The sequence below is a fragment of the Camelus bactrianus genome, chromosome X (assembly GCF_048773025.1).
Source record: "Camelus bactrianus isolate YW-2024 breed Bactrian camel chromosome X, ASM4877302v1, whole genome shotgun sequence".
Taxonomy (NCBI): Eukaryota; Metazoa; Chordata; class Mammalia; order Artiodactyla; family Camelidae; genus Camelus; species Camelus bactrianus.
In genome coordinates, this window is record NC_133575.1 from 3,614,681 (window position 1) to 3,634,259 (window position 19,579).

Sequence of the window (19,579 nt, forward strand, 5' to 3'; positions counted from 1 at the left end):
TCCGAGGTCAAGTCCCGCAACGCGTAAGCTGTTCGGCAGAGTCGGACGTAACTCTGGCTTGATTTCAAAGACCACTCACTCATCACAGCACCAAGCTCCCTCCCCGACCCAATATAACAGTAATTGTTATCACAAGAAACCTGTCTACGGTGGGTCAGCCTTTCACACGTTATTTTATACGCAGACTCTTTGTGTCGTAATGAGCACAAGAGGTAACATTACGTCCAGTAGTGGAAATGACAAAGTCAGGGAGGTGTCGGCGAACTCGCCCAAGATCACGGAGCCGGGATGGGTGCAGTGGGGCTCAAAGAGGGGAGTCTGTCTTCCATCGACACCGCGACATTATCGCAGGTGCAGGAGTTCACGTCGTGTCTCTTGCCCGTCCTCAGTCCCCAGTCTGTGAGGAATCTGCATCCGAAACAGGTTTCATCAGCGACAGAAAGGTTACTTGGTGTCAGTCGCAAAGACACCCTCAGCGAGCGATGCACCGAGCAAACGCTGACGCAGTATTAGCTGTTCTCACCCTGTACGAATAATGTCACAACTTAGAAACTGGCTCTGTTTCACTTGATCGGAGATCGTATCTTGGCTTGCAGCCACAGGCAAGCGTTAAATTCACAATCGCAACGTGAACGCTGCAGGTGTGTGTCAGGAAAGGTCCTACCAAAACGAGCGAGTCATGTCTGATGGACCGTGCTTGTAAGGTGGTCAAGGAAAACGTTCTTTGACTTAGGATTTTGGGTTTGAGTTTTTGTCTGTTTCTTGGCTTGCTTGATTCCGCTGAGATGGTTTTTAGGGGGCACGAGTGAGATGGAAACATTAAGGAATTAGTACTGGCATGAGTTTCCTTTATTTTCAAATCGGGTGCTCCTAAAATCTGACGGAAGAAAATATTCACATCCTCTAGTGTTTCACTCACATGGCAGGAATGTTGCCACCCACCCCGGTGCCGTCTTCACCGTCCTTAGCTCCGTTACTGGGCCCTGCTAAGTACGATCAACACAGATTGGACTATGTTTCCTGTGCAAGGGGAAATTCATTCCAAATATTTTTGTAACTTCTTCTCAAAGGATAGCCCTACGTGTGTCAGTTCACAGCCTAACATCCTCTCAGACTGCTTTTTGTATCAAAAACCTCCAAACACCCCAAAAAGCCAGAAAGAAGGCAGTGCCCCCCGTCTTTTTATTTTTAACCCGCTGAGATTTTGGTGTTAACTATTGATATCAAGGTGGAATGCTAATTGTGGACATTCCTATATTCAAATAATCGTTCTTTCATTTTTCTCATCTGTTTTCTGCTACAGGGCTCCGTGGGGGGCCGGCCATGAGGTCGTAAGCTTTACTTCATGTATTTGAAACTACCATCCTAAGACAGAGATATGTGGCTAAGATATTTCAGAGATGAAAGAATAAATTTCCTGGATTAAAACACGGATGGATGGTTCTATGAAAGTTGGGTTGCAACAACCTGTTGCAGAAGTCCTGAACGCAGGCAAATAGGACATCAAGTAGCTGATTATTTTGAAATGAGTAAGAAATTACGCTTTATAATTTGCTTTCATGCAAAACTATACGGCACCATATACAGATCACTTGTAAAGGCTTACACGATCCCTAATAAGCTACTGATTCGTCTATAAAAGCTTCCTTTAAACACGACGATCACTCATGTGTGATGCTTGATATTAACTGGTCAAGGCAAACCCAACACTTACAAATCACAGATATATAAGCAAACGTCACCATAAAAACCCGACGCCATGTGATCGGCATTTTAGCACACGGAGAATACACGAGTCAAAGCGCACAGACCTTTGGCGGAAGATCAGACGCAGACGCCGAGCTGGTCTATTCCATGCTACGACAGCGCGTCCAGTAAGACTCGCCACAGAATTTCATCTTCACAGCTGAAGACCTGGGGCTTCGCAGAGACGTTGACAGCCATTCCCATTCGCCCTGGGGAGCAGGTCAAAAAGACACCTGGAACATAAGGGAAAAGGATCGAAAATACTTTCATAAAAGATGCTGCCGACGTTGCTCTGACTTAAAGTTGGTTCGAGCATGATTTTAGTCTCTTGTCCCTAAAAAATGTACAATAAACACTGTCTGGAAATCCAAGGTTATTTCATTCCACGAATATCTGTCGAGCACAGCAGGCTTTGAATGGGAAAAGAGGACAGGAAAAGGAATTCCAAAGAGGCACGTGGCCCTCGAGGACGTGGGGTCTCTTGGTGGGGAGGGGCAGGGGTGCATCGTTAAAGCAAAAGCATTTAGAGAGAATTGCAACAGCATGTGCATCACTGATCAAGGAACAGAGCGCCGTGGGCAGAAGATGTAACAGCTCTGGGAAGCCCTCAGCAGGTGGCATTGCAGACGGCTTCGAATGAAGACCGTATTTGTCACCGGAACCGTGAGACGGAAACCACATGGGACTGTCCAAGGTCCTGAAGGAGTCTGTGCCAAGGTCACAGCTAAGGACTCCCAAGAATCTGACCTCACTTATCACCAACATCTACATCTAGTTGCACACCAACAGGAAAATATTAAACTTATTTTTAAAGCCCAAAGCTATTCCAGACACATTTAAATTAAGAAGAAAAAGAACTTGCACCAGCCACCATGTATTAAGTTTTCCTCTGAGTCACAATGACCTGCTAACATTCTAAAAGAAAAATGGGAGGGACACGTTTAATTTTGATGGACTTTTGCGAGTGGCTACAAATAAAAATGCCCGCTCAGATGAAAAGAAAAGGGAAGTTATCTCTAAGTTTTAGCAGCGTCACCGTGGATATTTCTAGATGTGTATTTAAATGTTCAAATTAACATAAATCACCTTAATTTGCACCCTAATTTCTCCAACCCAGATTTTATCTCCTTTCTATCAAACAGAACAATCTTCCAAACTACATTCGTTTTTGAAAAGATGCATATTTAATAAAACGTATGTTTCTGTCTTGGATTTACTCCCAATTTTCTGGATTGTTTAATTTTTAGCATGATGAAAATCCAGGAGAAAAAAGAAATGAAGAGAAAAAATTTTCTTTAGAATTTAATACGAGTAACTTAAAATACAGGTAATCGATTTTACACAATCCTTCTCGTCCCAAAGCCTCCCAGAATTCTGATGAACTCCCAAGAAATTCCTTTCTTGTCTGCATTGCTAATTTTGACCCAAATATTTACAGTAAAATGAAAAAGAACCACAGCCGTCCATCCAGTGAACAGTTCAAAAAAGCAGCGATGCAACATAGGTTTATGGGTTTCATGTAAGACTTTAAATGATTAAGCTCCAAAAATCCTTAATGTTCCTAAAACGTAGCCCTCTAAATTTTCTAGGCGTGGACTAGAATGAGAAATCTGACACAAGATTTTCTGTGATACTGTCTTTAAAAAAATACAGAAGAAAAATTTGTAAAAACTCTAGGGATGTGAATACAGGCAAAGATTTTAAAACATGCGCAGGCATTTAGAAATAAATCACGTCTCACTCACACACACACATACAGACAAAACGCTAAGAATGCTTTCAAGTTTGGGTGAGAACTGAGAAGGAAGAAGAAACAGCAGAGATCTGAAACAGCAGAGCAGCGTGCAGCCCACTTCAAGCGGGGAGAGGGCAGGACGGTCCGTCCGGGCACGGGGAGTGGCACGCGCTGTGCCCTCACTTGCCGAGTTGGGTCACAAAACCCAAAGGCAACTGGTACACCAGCACTGCCATCATCAGAGAACGAGATGGGCTGGAACTGGGGGGTAGAAAAGACGCTCCTTCTGTAAAGCCAAAGAGGGGGTCACCGAAAGGAATTTGGGGGGCGTAGCCCAAGTGTAATATGAAGCCATGCTTTGTAAAATATTTTAGGCAAAGAAGGAGGAACACAAGGTCAAAGACAGACACTAGGAAGATGCAAGCGCCAGTGCTTGTTCCGTGCCTAGAGGTTAAGGTCCTTTAGAAGCTCCACTGACTTATTTACTTTGTGAACGTCGCTAGAGGTAAGAACTCTCTTCATAACCCTCGTAACAGGGGAGAAAACTGAAACGTGGGAAGTCAGCAACTACAGTCCACACAGTTGGAAGTATCCGGCGGCTGGGGTCCTCCGGTGGAAGCGGATTGTCACCAAAGACGATCGCCAGTGATGCACATCCAAGGGGGAGGAAGGCGTGGGCGGAAGGCAACCTTGGCCCCACGTGATGCACAAAGTATGTCTTTGAGTGAAATAATGGAAAATGCATATATAGGTGCCTGCCCCGGTTCCTGCCATGGGGCTCCTAGGTCCCCTCGAATTTCCCAGGCAATGAGAGCGCCGGGAGCATCTCTCGTTACAATATTTTGACCTTGGAACCTGCTTCCTAACTCAGAGTCCCAAATCCCCTGGAATGCCCTGGGTGTGTTTCGTTCTAATGAGATGACTCTGGGTGGACTCCTGAATGGCTTCAGGACAGTGGCTGATCACCAGAAACACCAGGCCATAGTTAGAACGTTGGGACTTTCAGCCTCACCACCCCCCCGGCCCGCCCCACCCCCCAATCCTCTAGAAAAGGGAGAGGGGCTGCGGATTGAGGTCACGACTGCTAAAGCCTACATGACGAGGCTGCCATAAAAATCCCCGAAGCACAGAGCTCAGGGCGCTTCCAGACCTCACCCTCTGTATCTCTTCATCTTACAGTTCATCTGTCTCCTGTATCATGTTCTTTATTGTCAAATAAACTGGAAACCATTACAGAAGTGTTTCCCTGGCTTCTATGAACTGTTCTAGCAGATGATGGAATCATGGGAACCTCCGATTGGTAGCCAAGTTGTGAGTAATCTGGGGGGACCTGCTGTTGGCAGTTGGCGTCTGAAGTAGGGGCAGGGGAGCAGTCTTAAGTCTGAGTCCCTAACCTGTAGGGTCTTCACCAACTCCAGTTATTGTCAAATGGGACTGAATCGTAGGACACCCAGCTGGTGTCCTGGAGAATGGCTTGGTGTGGCAGAGAAAAAAAAATCCTACATGTGTTTTCAGTAGTATGGTTGAGCGTGTAAAGGAGAAATAAAGGAGTGTTTTTCCCAAATAATACGGGAGAGGGGAATATAAGTGTATCCCAGGTCGAAAGAAAGTGTGAGAAGAATTAAGAGAGAGCAAAAAAAAAAAAAAAAAAAAAAAAAAAAACCAAGTGCAGGGCCTCCCAGCCATGCTCGGTTTAGATGCACCAGGAAGTACGCAGACGGATGCTTGTGGGCGGTTCCTGAATAGGATAGCTGTTTTATGCAACCTATTGTTTAAGATGCTAGAACAGGGAATAGATTTGAAAAATAGATCGAAGAGTGTGAAAGGCTAGACAGGACGTTATGAAAAATCATTAAAAATAAAATAAAAGATAAAGTGAAAGATGATCAAGGAAAGTGGAGGAGGTACCTCTGCTGGGGAAATCGTTAAGACCTGGAAATTGATACTGGGGACAAAATGAGGACAGGAGATTCAGAGAGCAAGGGGAGGGACTGTGTAGGGAAGATGCCATTCATGGGGAAACAGAATGCAGAGAACAGAGCAAGCTTGGTGAGAAAGAGAGTGAATCGACTTTGGACAAGTTTTTGGCAGAGAACACGGGAGACGTTTGTCCAAAACGCAACGGGAAAGGCTGGGTGGAGCTTGAGAGAGAATTCAGGGCAGGAAGTAGAGACACGTGGGTCTCCTGGGTGGAAGGGAGGCGATCCAAAGTGATGTGGGATAGTCTCGAAGCTGGAATTTAGGGAGCAGCACATAATTGAAGACGCAGAAGAGTCACAAAGAGTTAACTGAAAGAACAGAAAGGCTAGAGAGGAGAGTTCTGGAATTCAAGGAGGGCAAAAGCCCCATCAGACAGACAATGAACATGTCGGAGGCTACGGACACAATCCAAGGAGGATGTGGGCTCTGTTGAGGGATCGGCCGCTCCCGCGGAGAGCTGGACCACCAGTGGGGGCCGGGGGTGCTGCCCAACAGAAAGCAGGAGAGGGGGAGAGAGTAAATAAATGTTTCGTATGAAGAGTTCCTTCAGGGCTTATGGGTTAGGGCCTAAATAGGTTTTTTTGGAAAGACGATGAGAATGCTTGAGAAGGTCTTGATAATGAAGATGTGAGACCAGTTTCAGGAAGGAAAACAGTAACAGTAAGAGAGTAGGTGGGGTGAACAACGGATCATCTTTTGAAGTCTGTCCATTTCCTGAACATCAGCGAAAAAGGAACAGGTTCCCTGTCCATCTCCCAGATCTGACAGTGTTTTATCGGACAACGCTGACCTGCCTGCTCAACTTCTGAACCTTCCCTCTCCCCGTCATTAAAGTGACCCCCAAAATATAACCCCAACTTCTGGGGGTTCCTTCCGTGGCTTGTTCTGTGCCCAACAGGATGCCAGGTCCTGCCACTGCCATATTCCCAGGGCCTCCGGGGCGCGTCAAAGCAGCTGCCTTTCCTCAGCCTCCACCATCACGCGATCTTAAATAACAATGCAATTAGCCTCGTGCCGTCACCGTGCACCGTCACTGCTCCCTGCCTCCGTCACGCTTGTCACCGCAAAGCTGACATTCCGCAAACACCTCCTTTCTGCGCTCTCCGCTGCCCCCAGCATCATATCAACTGGCTTTCAGCTAAAATGCTCCAGCTTCAATTTAATTCGCCACACGCAGCAGCACGGACTCAGCCCACGCCTTCCCCCAACACTTGCTGACCCCTGTATTTACTCCCTCTCCCCTTCTGAGACAAAATCCTGTCCGTCCTCTGAGACACAGCGCACCAGCCACCTCCTGTGGAAACGCTTGGGTGGCAGAGCAGCTTCCAAGAAGCACGAGCACCCTGCCGTGGTCCCCTTCCTTCCCCAGGGCAGCAGGCTCGGACTGTGTGACCCGTGGCTCACAGAAGAAGTGCCCTCACACCTCCATCGAACTGGGTCTCCCCGTTTACAGCTGGACGGCACCAGCGACGCAGCTGGAATGTGACCTCACTGGATCAGGGGTTGCACCTCGTCTATGTTTCTATGTCCTGCAGTATCTAGCAAGGTGACCTTCTCAAAATAAGATGTGAGCACATGGTGATCAAAGAATCAAATGAATGAATGAACGAATGATGCTCTGCTCAGGGGTTTCTCATCCTCTGAAGCAGGAGGAGCTCCGTGCAGCCTGGAACAACCAGCCCTTTGTCTGGTCCAAGCGCCCTTGGGTCCCTTGGATTTTATGGTGGTTGTTGCCAATCTTCACATCCCTCCGTGTAGAGCACATGGTCCAAGCGCAATAAACATGCACTGGCCTGAATGGACCGGGAACCTGCACACACGAAGATGACTCGTAAACCAGCAGAGCGAGACCGGACGTCGAAAGCGGACGATGCGACCCGGAGGTGTTGACACCACCCTCCGAACAGGAAAGGCCAACATAGGACATCGAAGCCGAAAATGAAACAGGTCGTCTGTGGAAAGACAACCTGAAAAGGGGGTGAAAGCAGGGGTCCTCAGACGATGACCCCCAGACCACGAGCAGCAAGCAGGTTCACGTGCGAAGGTATCGGGTCCCGTGCTGGATCCACTGACTCAGAAACTCTGATGGGTGGACCCCAGGGGTCTTGGTTTAACAAGATGCTCTGTGTGGAGGAACAGTGCCCTCAATGATCTCCTTCAAAAGCAGTGAAGATCTGGGACTTAACACTTTTTTTCCAGGAACCAACTCCCCAACAGTATTATTCTGAGGAGGTCAGAAATAAAACGGACGGGAATTTAGCCCCGAAGCCACAGATGGAAAATCTCAGCAAGAAGACGGGAACCAGCTCTCTCATTCGCTCATCTTCCTGTGCGCCCAGCTCCATAAACTGTGACTCTGCCACCTTCATTAAAGTAAGGATGTCACAGGCACTTGGGTCACGTCTGAGATGTGCCTCCGTCCTCCCCGGGGACCACAGACCCCACCACGGAGCTGGTGTCTCTTCCTCATCCACCCGCTGAGGGCCGCCCAGCGCCCGCCAGGGAAGAGGCACTCAGAGTGTTAAACACACAATTGTGCTTCTCAAGGGGCTGACATTCACGCCGCCTGGGAGATTTAAAAAGCTCCTATTCATCCACTTGATAAAGGTCAAGGAACCGCTCCTAGGGGGACGGAGGAGAGAAGGCATGACTAACGGGACAGGACGTCCCCTCTCGTGCCCACAAACAGGAGAAAGGCTCAGCATCTGCACCCTGGCTTCCGTTTCCCACCCAGGAGAAGCTCTCAGTGCAAAGCATCCTGCAGAAAAACCAGCGGTGCCCCTCGCTTTTCCTCACCACCAGACACCACAGGAAAAGGGAGAGGGAAAGACAAAACCTGGCGACCTAATTTTAGTGCAGTTTTGATTTTCATCCCGGGAATGCCACCCTGTGGTTCGTGATCCGGACTTTCGACAGGTTAGATGCCCTTTGGCAGGTCGATCCGCCCAGAATTGGTTTTAAATGACACAATTCCGAGTGCCAACCGCCCCCTCTTTCCAACGTGCCCCCCACAATGCACCGAGTCCCAGTGACGTTCATTCAGAAAAACCCACGGAGCACGTGGCATCACTAATCACGCTTCAAAACGAACGGTATTCACATCAAGAGTCTTAATTACCATGATCACAGCTCTCCAATCAGGCAGAATGAGACTTGGAGGAAAGGGCCTGGAGATGGGTCCAACCCACTCATTTTACCCTCGAGGGGTAAACGAAGCTGTTTCCGTTCCAAAGACTGTGATTAAAAAGGAGATCCCACCTCCACCCCCAGAACGCGTGGCATCCTTACAATCACGATGCAACGGAGCCGCTCGTGGAAGACCAGCGTCCCCCAGATGCAGGAATGTGTCGGAGAAACAGGGCAAGGCTGAGAATGTGCACAGAGCTGGGGCGGGCGGTGGGGACTCTGCACCTCACCCAGCTCGACCCCAGACTGGCTGTTGCCATTTGGCTAATCCTAGAGTGATCTGCGCATTTTGCAGTAGGAGAGCTCCAGGGCTGCTGGAACTAAGGACCAGTTGAAAAGAACAGGAATGTATTCTGGATGCCAGAAGTCCTAAAGCAAGGTGCTGCAGGTCCTCGCTCCGTCTGAAGCCTCTTGTGCAGGGGGCGGCATCCTTCTGGGGTCTTCTAGGTCTGGGAGGCTTGCTGGTGATCAACGGTGGTCCGCTCCTTGTAACCGCACCCCTCCAGTCTCTGCGTCCGCGGTCACACTGTCCTGCCCTCGGCTGTCCCTCTGCCTTCGCCAGGTGTCCCGCTGCGCACGTCTGCGTCTTCACGGGGCGTCTTCCTCTCTTCAAAGGACACCAGTCCCATGGGCTCAGAGCCCACCTTAATGACCTGATTTTAACTGCGTCTGCAGAAGACCCTGCTTTCAAACAAGCCATGTTTGGAGGTCCTGGGGGCTGTTAGGACTGGAGGACACGTTTTCAAGAAACATAATTCAACCCCCCTTGCTGGGTTTAGTCGTAAAACGGGATGGCAGGGTCACGAATTCTTGGCTTTCGTTTTTAGTGTTAGACTGAAACAGAACAAGAAAACTGGTCTAGACCAGTCAATCAATCTCTCTCTCTCTCTCTATCACACACACATGCATTTGGATGGGAATTCTGGAACCGGAAGATTCTGAAGACTGGCTGGATGTGTTTACTTTCAACCGGGTATTTTGTTCATCATACAAAGACCGCCTTCTGCACACCTGCATCAGGACGAAGAAGGAGGGCTGGTGTATGCTGCCTGCAGAACTCACACTCACACACGCATCCACCAGAAACCTGGGGACAACAGCAACCGAACTGTACGTGGGGGCGATTTGCACACACGTCCCCAAAGCTGTTTGCAGTAACTGCATAATAAAAACTGCCCTTTCCATTCGTGCTGGAGCCTAGCGTCTGTGTGGAGCAAACACTTAGGACCATTTTAATTCAATAAAAATTTTAAATTTATTGTAAAATTATTAAAATTATCCTTTAACGCTGAAAACAAATTAAAAATTATCACTGGAACGTTTTAGACACGGCATCCGCGTTTCAAAAATATGACCAAGCCTTAAACATGTAGACAAGAAAAACTAAAACGTTTGTATGTCTGAATTACGACGCGAAAACAATGAAATACAATTCTTTGTAGCAAACATAAATACTGAAGGCGGGTGTATAGAGAAAGAACAGCCTGCATGTTTATGATCCAACTGCACAGAATCAAAATCCTAATAATTCACTGGTGTGAGTCATGCAGACTTTCAGGAACAATTTCGGAGCTGATGTCAGCACTTTAAATGAAACACAGGAATGTACTGCTGTTTTATTACCATTTGAATAAAAAATCGCTGTTTTTGCATAATCCTTTTATCATAAAAAATGTAAAAGGTGCCCATTTATTCCAGAAATTAAAGACAATAATACAAAGTGACCTGTTCTGCAGCACTTCTGACAAATCTTAAACTGCATTCATTCCGGGTGAGTGATACTATTTTTGAGTCGCCGAGGTTAACAGTACCTCTGTGAAAAACACACTTTTCCCCCATATAAATCCATCTTGTATTCACTCATAGACTGTTAAGACTTGCTATTTTGCTGAAGGACCTAATTTTAATCAATCCAGGGAACAGTTCAGAAAATACAACACAGGCTTAAATCCTCCGAGCAGCCCGTGCGTGCCGTTCCCAGCGATGCCGGTAACTTCTGAGTTACGGGCAGCTCTCGCCAACTTGTGCTCGTCTGCGGAAGTGAAAAGCACGTCCTGTGCATCAGATTGTTCACATCCTGTCTTCCCACCCAGCGAGCTCTCAATCGCAGTGCAGTTCTGCCCCATTTCAGATAAGCTCGCTGCGTTTCGCCCGGCACTTTGTTCTGAAAGATACTTATCGGGGATTTTTCTGTTCTCGTTTCTCTTTTTAAACTTTCTCTAAAGCTCCCCCTTAACACAGATCGATGCCTTCTTCCTTTGCGATGACGGGCAATGATCATGACCGTCCCCAAACATCCTCGTCATTCACATTTACAACCGATACAATTCATAACGCCGAGTCTTTGCAGAAGAACGTCTGAAATGATACAGTTACGACTTCTCATTGCATATCGTTTGCCCAATTTTCCTGGTCTTGCCTGTCATGCATCACGGACTAACAGAACTCTAAAGACAGTGAAATCCCCTGCGTAAGGCCTGCCCTGGCTGGCCCTCATTTTATAACAGAGGTCCTGCTCTCACGGGATGGATTTTGCCCCCAAGGGATGGAAGGGCCACAGGCATCCAGACGTTTGAATCCAGGGATTCGCTAAACAGCTGACAGCCAGCTCCCGAAAAGCTGCACCAGCCCCCACACCAGGAGTGTGAAGGCGAACACATCTTGTTTTTAACAAAGATGTAATCCCACCACACACCTGAGTAAATCAAATCACATTTTGCAATCTTCTTCAGCACTTACTAGATTGCAAAATTCTCTATCGCACAGTTCCGTATTAAATTCCAATGATCTGCTACCAATTAGCTTAACATCACTAATCTATGTTATAGACGTTGGGTTTATCAAGGACGCACAGACACGTATAAGTAGGGCACATCTTGCTGTTCCTAGCAAGACTCTTTTTTTTTGAGAGGTTGATACGTTGTTTCTTTCATTCTGCTCTACAAGGTAAATATCTTATAAGTATCTTTTTTTTTTTTTTCTCAAATAGGCAGTCATGTACCCCAAGGCTGGATGCTATCGTGCTGAAGGATGAAATAAACTTAGAAACGGAGAATATTAATGGTGGTGGCCAGGGGCTGGGGAGTGGAGGAAAAGGGGGAGATGTTAGGTAAAGGGCACAGACTTCCAGTTAGAAGATGAGTAAATTCTGGGGTGTAATGGACAGCATGGTGACTGCAGTTAACAGGAGTGTCTCATAGACGTGAAAATTGCTGAGAGCACATCTTCAACATCCTCACCACGGAAAAGAAATGGTGACCACGTGTCATGATGGAGGTGTTAGGAAGGAGATGGTGGTAACTGATTTGCAACATATAAATGTATCAAATCATCACATTGTACACCTTACACTCGCAATGTTATAGGTCCATTAAATCTCAATAAAACTGTTCAGGAGGGAGTAGAGAACAAACCAAGAGTTTGGTCTATATTTTTGTAAACAGAATCCACAGCCCAGACTTCAACCCAACTGATGCAATTCGGTTTAGTATGAGTTGGCAAAGGGGAAAAACTTGCAGCTTTTGTGTGTGCAATGATGGAAAAGAGGTTACCTTCCAACTCTCCCCATCTCTCCCTCTCGTCAGCACTGTGGGTACCAGGTAAAACGAGATCCAGTAATCCCAGAGGGCACCCCCACACACAAACACAAACACACACACACACACACACACACACACACACACAAACACACACACAAACACACACACACACACGGCCGTATGAAACAGCTCTGCCCCAGGTAAGTGCTTCCTCCCTAAGGAGCTGGTGCGCTGAGCCTGAGTGCTATGGAAAACACTCACGTTCTTTTAAAAATAACTTGAGTACTGCATTTTGCTGATGCCACAACCTACTTTTCTATAGGATGAAAAAGAAATAGTCGTTTCTGCAATAAGAATCTGTATGAGAAAGATGGAGAGGGAGACAGGCCCAGGAAAAGAAGCTCCAAAGACACATCAACCTCCTGCAACACACACACAGACCTTGCGAGAGTTGGAAAACCATTCACAAAAATATGAAAACGAATGTATATATGTATATGCATGACTGGGACATTGTGCTGTACGCCAGAGACGGACACATTGTAACTGTATTCTAATTTTTAAAAAATACATAAGATTAAATTAAATTTTAATTAAAAAAATTCATCTTTGACTTTTATGACTTGAGAGTTGATGACACTGAGGAATTGTGGGTAAGTAAAGATACAGTGGTTACATGGGAAATTCTCATATTTTAAAGCAATACACTGACATATTGTTAGATGCATTACAAGTGGCCACAGTGACAACGGGAGAAAAAGATCAGGTTAATATATTTTTTTTTTATTTATTTGTTTTGGGGGGGAGGTAATTAGGTTTGTTTATTTAATTTTAGAGGAGGCATTGGGGATTGAACCCAGGACTTCGTGCACGCTAAGCACGCGCTCTACCACTGAGCTATTCCTTCTCCCTGGATGAGGTTAAATAGGAAAGATTACACTTTAGGGTGTGCGTTCTCAGCTGCGGAGTCTGAGTGATGCGTACTTGGGGGTGCCTTATTCCATTTTCTTTCCTCTTTTTATTCTTGCAAGTACTTGAAATTTTCAATAGTAAAATATCCCATAGATTCCAAGCACAACACAAAATTAGAAAAGAAAAATTAAGTTTACAAATCAAAATAGTACACAAAAATCTACAAAACTAAATAAATAAAGCCTCTTAGATGAAGAATGTGGGATTTACATACACAGGATTTGAAAATAAAATATAAGTGTAAAGCTATAGAAACACTCTACATGTCAAAAAAAATAAAGAAATTGTATGTAAATCAATGAAGTTAGAATGCTCCCTCACACCATATAGAAAAATAAACTCAAAATGGGTTAAAGACTTAAATGTAAGACATGACACTATGAAACTCCTAGAAGAGAACACAGGCAAAACGTTCTCTGACATAAATTGTAGCAGTATTTTCTTAGGTCAGTCTCCCTAAGGCAAAAGAAATAAAAGAAAAAATAAACAAATGCAACATAATCAAACTTGTTTAATTTTTACACAGCAAAGGAAATCATCAACAAAACAAAAAGACAACCTATGGAGTGGGAGAAAATCTTTGCAAACAATGCAACTAACAAAAGCTCAATTTCCAAAATACACAAACAGCTCCTACAGTTCAATATCAAAAAAACAAACAAACAACCCAATCAGGAAATGGACAGAGGATATAAACAGACATCTTTCCAAAGAAGGCATACAGATGGCCAACGGGCACATGAAAAGATACTCAATATTGCTAATTATCAGAGGAATGCTAATCAGAACTACAATGAGGTAACACCTTATACCAGTCAGAATGGTCATCATCTAAATGACTACAAATAATAAACGCTAGAGAAGGGGTGGAGGAAAAGGAACCCCTCTACACTGCTGGTGGGAACACAAATTGGTGCAGCCACTATGGAGAACAGTAAGGAGGTTCTTTAAAAAGTGAAAAATAGACTTACTCTCTGATCCAGCAATCTCACTCCTGGGTACATATCTGGAAGAAACTCTTAATTTGAAAAGACACCTGCACCCCAGTGTTCGCAGCAGCACTATTTACAATAGCCAAGACATGGAAACAGCCTAAATGTCCATCAACAGATGACTGGATAAAGAAGTTGTGGTATATTTATACAATGGACTACTACTCAGCCATAAAAAAGAATGAAATAATGCCATTTGCAGCAACATGGGTGGACTTGGAGATTGTCACTCTAAGTGAAGTCAGAGAAAGACAAATACCACACGAGTGGAATCTGAAAAATAGTACAAATAAACTTATTTACAAGACAGAAACAGACTCACAGGCATAGAAAACAAATTGATGGTTACCAAAGGGGAAGAGTGGGAAGCAATAAACTAGGAGTCTGGGATTAAGAGATACAAACTACTATACATAAAATAGGTAAACAACAAGGTCCTAATATATAGAACAGGGAACTATATTCAATGTTTTGTAATAACCTAGAATGGAAAAAATACTAAATAAATGATTACATAATGTAAGACATAACCTCCTTGAAAAAATTAATTATGAAAAATAATGCTTATAAGGATTTGTAATAATCCTAAATTTTGTTACAATATTAGGGGAAATGTTAAGTTCTAAGTGGCATGGGTACAGACAGATCTTATATAAGAGGTACATAAAGAAAGATATGGTTATAGATAAAATATAAATATGGAAATAATTCAGACATGCATATAGGTAGGAATAATATGATATAGGTTTAGTTATAGATGTGGTTACAATATAGATGGTACAGATGATACAGATACAAGTGGAATATGCATATAGTTTTATATATATGTATTTACACACACATATATACAGATAAAGATGTAGATAAATAACTAAAATATTGAGATAATTAAAACATTCAGTAAATTCTGACAGAAATTATACAAATTGCTTAATCACTGGCTTATGGAACAAAAATTGTTGTTTACATTTTTTTTCCTCAAAACTTCTATATTCCCGTAACACTCCTCGGTCCTTCTTTGTAAAGAAAAACACACTGTCCCTAAAATCTCCTTGAAAAGGCTGCAGTGTGCGTCTATGACTTATTCATTAAATGGATCCCATTACCAGAATTCAAAAAGGAACACTTCTTCTTAAGAAACACTTAAGTGATAACCATGGTGTGCATATTAAAATTTTATATTAAAACCCACAGGGTAATGTTAAGAGGATGAAATTACTTTTTCAAATATTGATCATGATGAAAACATGGCCATGGTCATGGAGATCTGAAAACTGGACAGGGTGCCAGGGAGAAGTCTCTGGTCAGTAAAACTTCCCTGAACTTTGTGCCTCTTTATAGAAAAATATTCCAATGAGGTGTGGGAAGGAGTGAGTGCCATGCCAACCTCAAGCTGCAAGATGGGCATTCTGTTTCCTGCACTTACACACACACACAAAGCTACAGATGAATGCAGTGAGAGACCGTGAAGAACACTGTGAGCTCTGCTGGTCCACTGAGACTTCCTGATGGAAAGTGGCAGGTTGTAAGGTAAACACCCTGGAGACAGCGGGGTGAGCAGAGCTGACAGACACAAGCAAGAGTCTGAGTGAAACAGCAGAGTCATATCTGGTGCTTCCAAGAATAGACTCCTCCTCCCTGGTCCAAACCCTGGATGGAAGTTTTCCTCTAGTGGTTCTACCAGGTAGGGTTCTCTGCTTTTCCAGTTATCAAAAGGCAAAGATGTCTATGTGTCCAAACTGTAGCCACAAAGTACGATAAATAACAAAGCAACAGCAGGGCAGGTTTGGACTGTGGTACGTCAAGTACAAACTAAATATCCATGACTCTGTACAGACATAAAGGAACAACTGAATGAATCAGTAAATAAAGGGTGGCAGGAAGGATAGATCTTCCTCAGAGGGGAAATTCTAAAAAAAATAAATAAAAAACTGATGCCAATATTCCATCATTGGATGCTCCCCGCCTTGAGGGCACTTTTAAGTGACTCGCTTCCAAAGAACAGACTGTGAAAAGGTGAAGGTGGGGTGTGACGGCGCAAAAACCCAGCAGACGCTGCCCCTCAACCCGGTAATCACGGTCAACATCAACATGGTGATAGGACGTGCCCTGGACAGGATGAGGAAGGTCATTTATTTTCATGGCTCTCCTCCCCCAAACACAGACCCCAGTCGAAAACATCAGACAGACCCCAACTAGGGGACTTTCTACATAATAACATGAAGGTATTAAACTCATGGAAAACAAGGTCACAGACTAGACAGAAAAAGAAACATCAGAGCTAAATGCAATGTGGGGAACAAAGTCTGCTGGATTGAAAAATAATAATAATAATAAATGCAATGTAATATACTGGATGGGAACCTAGGACCGAAAAAAAAAAAACAAAAAAAGCATCATTAGGTTAAAAAAATCAGTGAAATCCACACAGAGTGTACGGTTTAGTTAACAGGATTGTGCCAGTCTCATGGCTCGGTTTCAGCAGCTGTCTCGTAGTCCTATCAGACAGTGACTGGATGTCGGGACAACAGACACTCTCTGGACTACCTTTACGATGTTTTTGGTAAATCTAGAACTATTTTCAATCAAAGTGCGTTTTTTAAAAATAAAAGCGGTACAGGCATACCGTCGGAGATACGGCAGCTTTGCTTCCAGACCATTTGTGTGAAGCCGGTCACGCGAATTTTTTGGCTTGCCAATGGATATAGAAGTTATGTTTACACTAGACCGGAGTCTTTTAAGCTGTGTAATAGCATTGTGTCTTAAAAAAACATGTTCAGACCTTCATTAAAAAATACTTTATTGCTAAAAATTACTGACCATTCTCTGAGCCTTCAGCATAACACAGACATCACATCCAGGATCACCGATCACAGGTCACCGTAACAAATATAACCATAATGACAAAGGTTGAAACGCTGAGAGAATTACTACCATGTGACACAGACATGAAGTGAGCAAACGCTGTCGGAAAAATGATGCAGACAGACTCTTGGTCCCCAGGGGGTTACCACAAACCTTCAATTTGTATATATACATATTTTAAAAAAAAATGCACTTTCTGTAAAGTGCAATAAAACCAAGTCTGCCTGTATTGCAAAAGTGCCCTCAAGAAAAAAGGTTTCTATTTTGTAAAACTAACATGTACGAATCAGGGTCAGCCTTATAATCCCAGGGAGGCAGGGCTGCCACCGTCCCATCCTGAAACGTTCCATCCCACAGAAGCATGAGCTCCTGGCTTGAATCTCGTGGTACCAAAGCCCCACGTAGAAAAAGCAGCAACAGCCAAGTTGAACATTTTAAACGCTTCTCCCCAAAATAAGAAGGGATTCATTTCAAGGGCATTCACTATAACACATCATGGAAAATGGAGGTGTTGGGGGTGGGGGTGGGGGTGGTCTCAGACACAAAGAGATCTTCACCCCCGTCTCCGTGCTCAAGTCCTTCAGTGGCTTAGAGTAAAAAGCATTAAACAGCCGTGATGGAGCAGAGCATCTCGATAAAAGCTGTGACCCAATTAACACTCCAGGCTCCTCAGATGCACGTGACAACAGACCATTATCCAAAAATACGGGGGTCAGGAGTGGACTCTGTTGATGCACAGGACAGATCGTTCAGCTCATAGTAAGTCAGCAACACCTTATCCTCACTTCTGTGTCCTTCTGGATTCAGCCCTCAGATGCAAGTGAATCACCGTTAAAATACAGCTTTCCCCAAGTCGGCTTCTCTACTGGAGAGTCCCCAGTGGCCGTGGAAAGCCCTCAATGTGACCGGACACTCACAGACCAGCCCCTGTGAACTGACTGACCTTGCTGCTCTGCCTTCGCCCCCTCTGCACAGATGAAGACCCCTATGTTCACCAGAAAGAGGAACCACCCCGCCACCCTTCTGGTGGTCTTTAAAATTTAAGGGATGGTGGCTATTTCTTTCCTCAGGATTCTATCTCCCAGGACTGGAAAGACACGGATGGAGAAGTAAAATCCACTTGTGTTTGCGGAGACAGCAGATACAAAGGTCCCACCTTGGACGAAATCCTGTCTGGAGAGGGGAGACAGCATGCCTGAAAAAGTTGCACCCCCTCCTAGGAACGGGCGAAGCACGGCCAGGTGGGAAACGCAAGTGCAATTAAGTAACGTTGCAAAAAAAAATGCAGAGGCTCCCGGTTCTCACAGATACTAATTAAGCATCAAGAGAAAAGGAAGACCAGAAGCAGGTCAGTTGATTTCAAAGTAAGTCAGAAAAAAAATTTTTTTTTTGATTTCCAAGTAACAAGTTTTGCTTTCAGTTTTGGAATTTCGCCCCCCACCCCACCCCAGTTCTCTCCCCGAGTTCTTTTTGTCAGAACGACGGGATCTTTTGAAATCTCTGCTGTGCCAAAGAAAGAAAAGTAGGTTTTGAAAATGAAATCACTCGCTTTGTTTTAGTAACTTGTTTGAGGACGCCTCGGGTTTCTTAAGCTTCTCATCAACTGGCCAAAACAGAGCGAGCAAACCCTGAAATGACAGGTGTTCGGTCTTCATTTCAAGAACGGTGTTTTGAAAGTCCCGACCAGCTGCGCAGTCGGGGATAAATCACTGCATCTCTGCGTGACTCAGTTTCTTTGTGTGTGAACGAGGGGATACAAACAGTGAGTCAGTTTCTTCCAAGTCCTCACAACCTGCAGTTCTAAATTATTTTCTTATTTTATCACACATACTTCAACCAACTATGCTTTACGCTTACTAGGGGTGATTCAGGAATGGTTTAAGCTCATTTTCATATTCCTGGAATTAAAAGCGGACAAAAACGCATGCTTTCCTGGAATCATGGCATCCTCTCCCTGACCCCATAAAGTGAAATATTAAAAAAAAAAATTGTGTATAGTATGTATTTGAATACTGTTCTTAATTGAAAGAGAGGATTTGCTTCCCTGTCGAGGAAGTTTGGAGGACTGTCCGACTCGAAGAGGAAAAACAGCTGTGTTCCACTCGGACCCCCTCTGGTGGGACCCCCAGGACCCGCGAGACCCAGAGGGAGCCACCTGCCGCCCCCATCAGTGGCTGCCTAGGACGTCCTTAGGGACACGTGCTGCCGGGTAAATCCCCGCCAGTAAGAGGACACTTCCTGGCATCCTCAGGAGAAACTGGAAGACACATCAACCGTTACGTGGGAAGACATAATCGTCTCAACAACAGCAACTCCCCCCCAATCTTGTGAAATGAATACACATGCTTGTTTATATGACTTCACATACTTTTGATACATTTTAATAGCTGATTCTTGTCATGCATCACAGGGAGACTTTCCAATCGATATAATTATCACACAGATTCATGGACATTAAGTTGATCTGTGAAATCACTTTAGCAGAATCAGCGCAGCACAAGTTCTAAGCCAAGCGATGTGTGAAGCACACGCTGATTCCCCTAACACGCTGCTGACTGATTTCT

At 44.7% G+C, this 19,579-nt stretch overlaps 1 protein-coding gene across 4 annotated transcripts in view; it reads right to left on the reverse strand.

The window, feature by feature from the left end:
- The window catches only part of NLGN4X (neuroligin 4 X-linked), a 539,607-nt gene that overhangs the window by 267,770 nt on the left and 252,258 nt on the right, over positions 1-19,579 (reverse strand). For all 4 annotated transcript variants that reach the window (XM_074359108.1, XM_074359107.1, XM_074359109.1 and 1 more), the window contains one exon: positions 1,812-1,979. The gene's annotated coding sequence lies outside the window, so the exon portion shown is untranslated. The remainder of the gene's footprint in view (positions 1-1,811; positions 1,980-19,579) is intronic.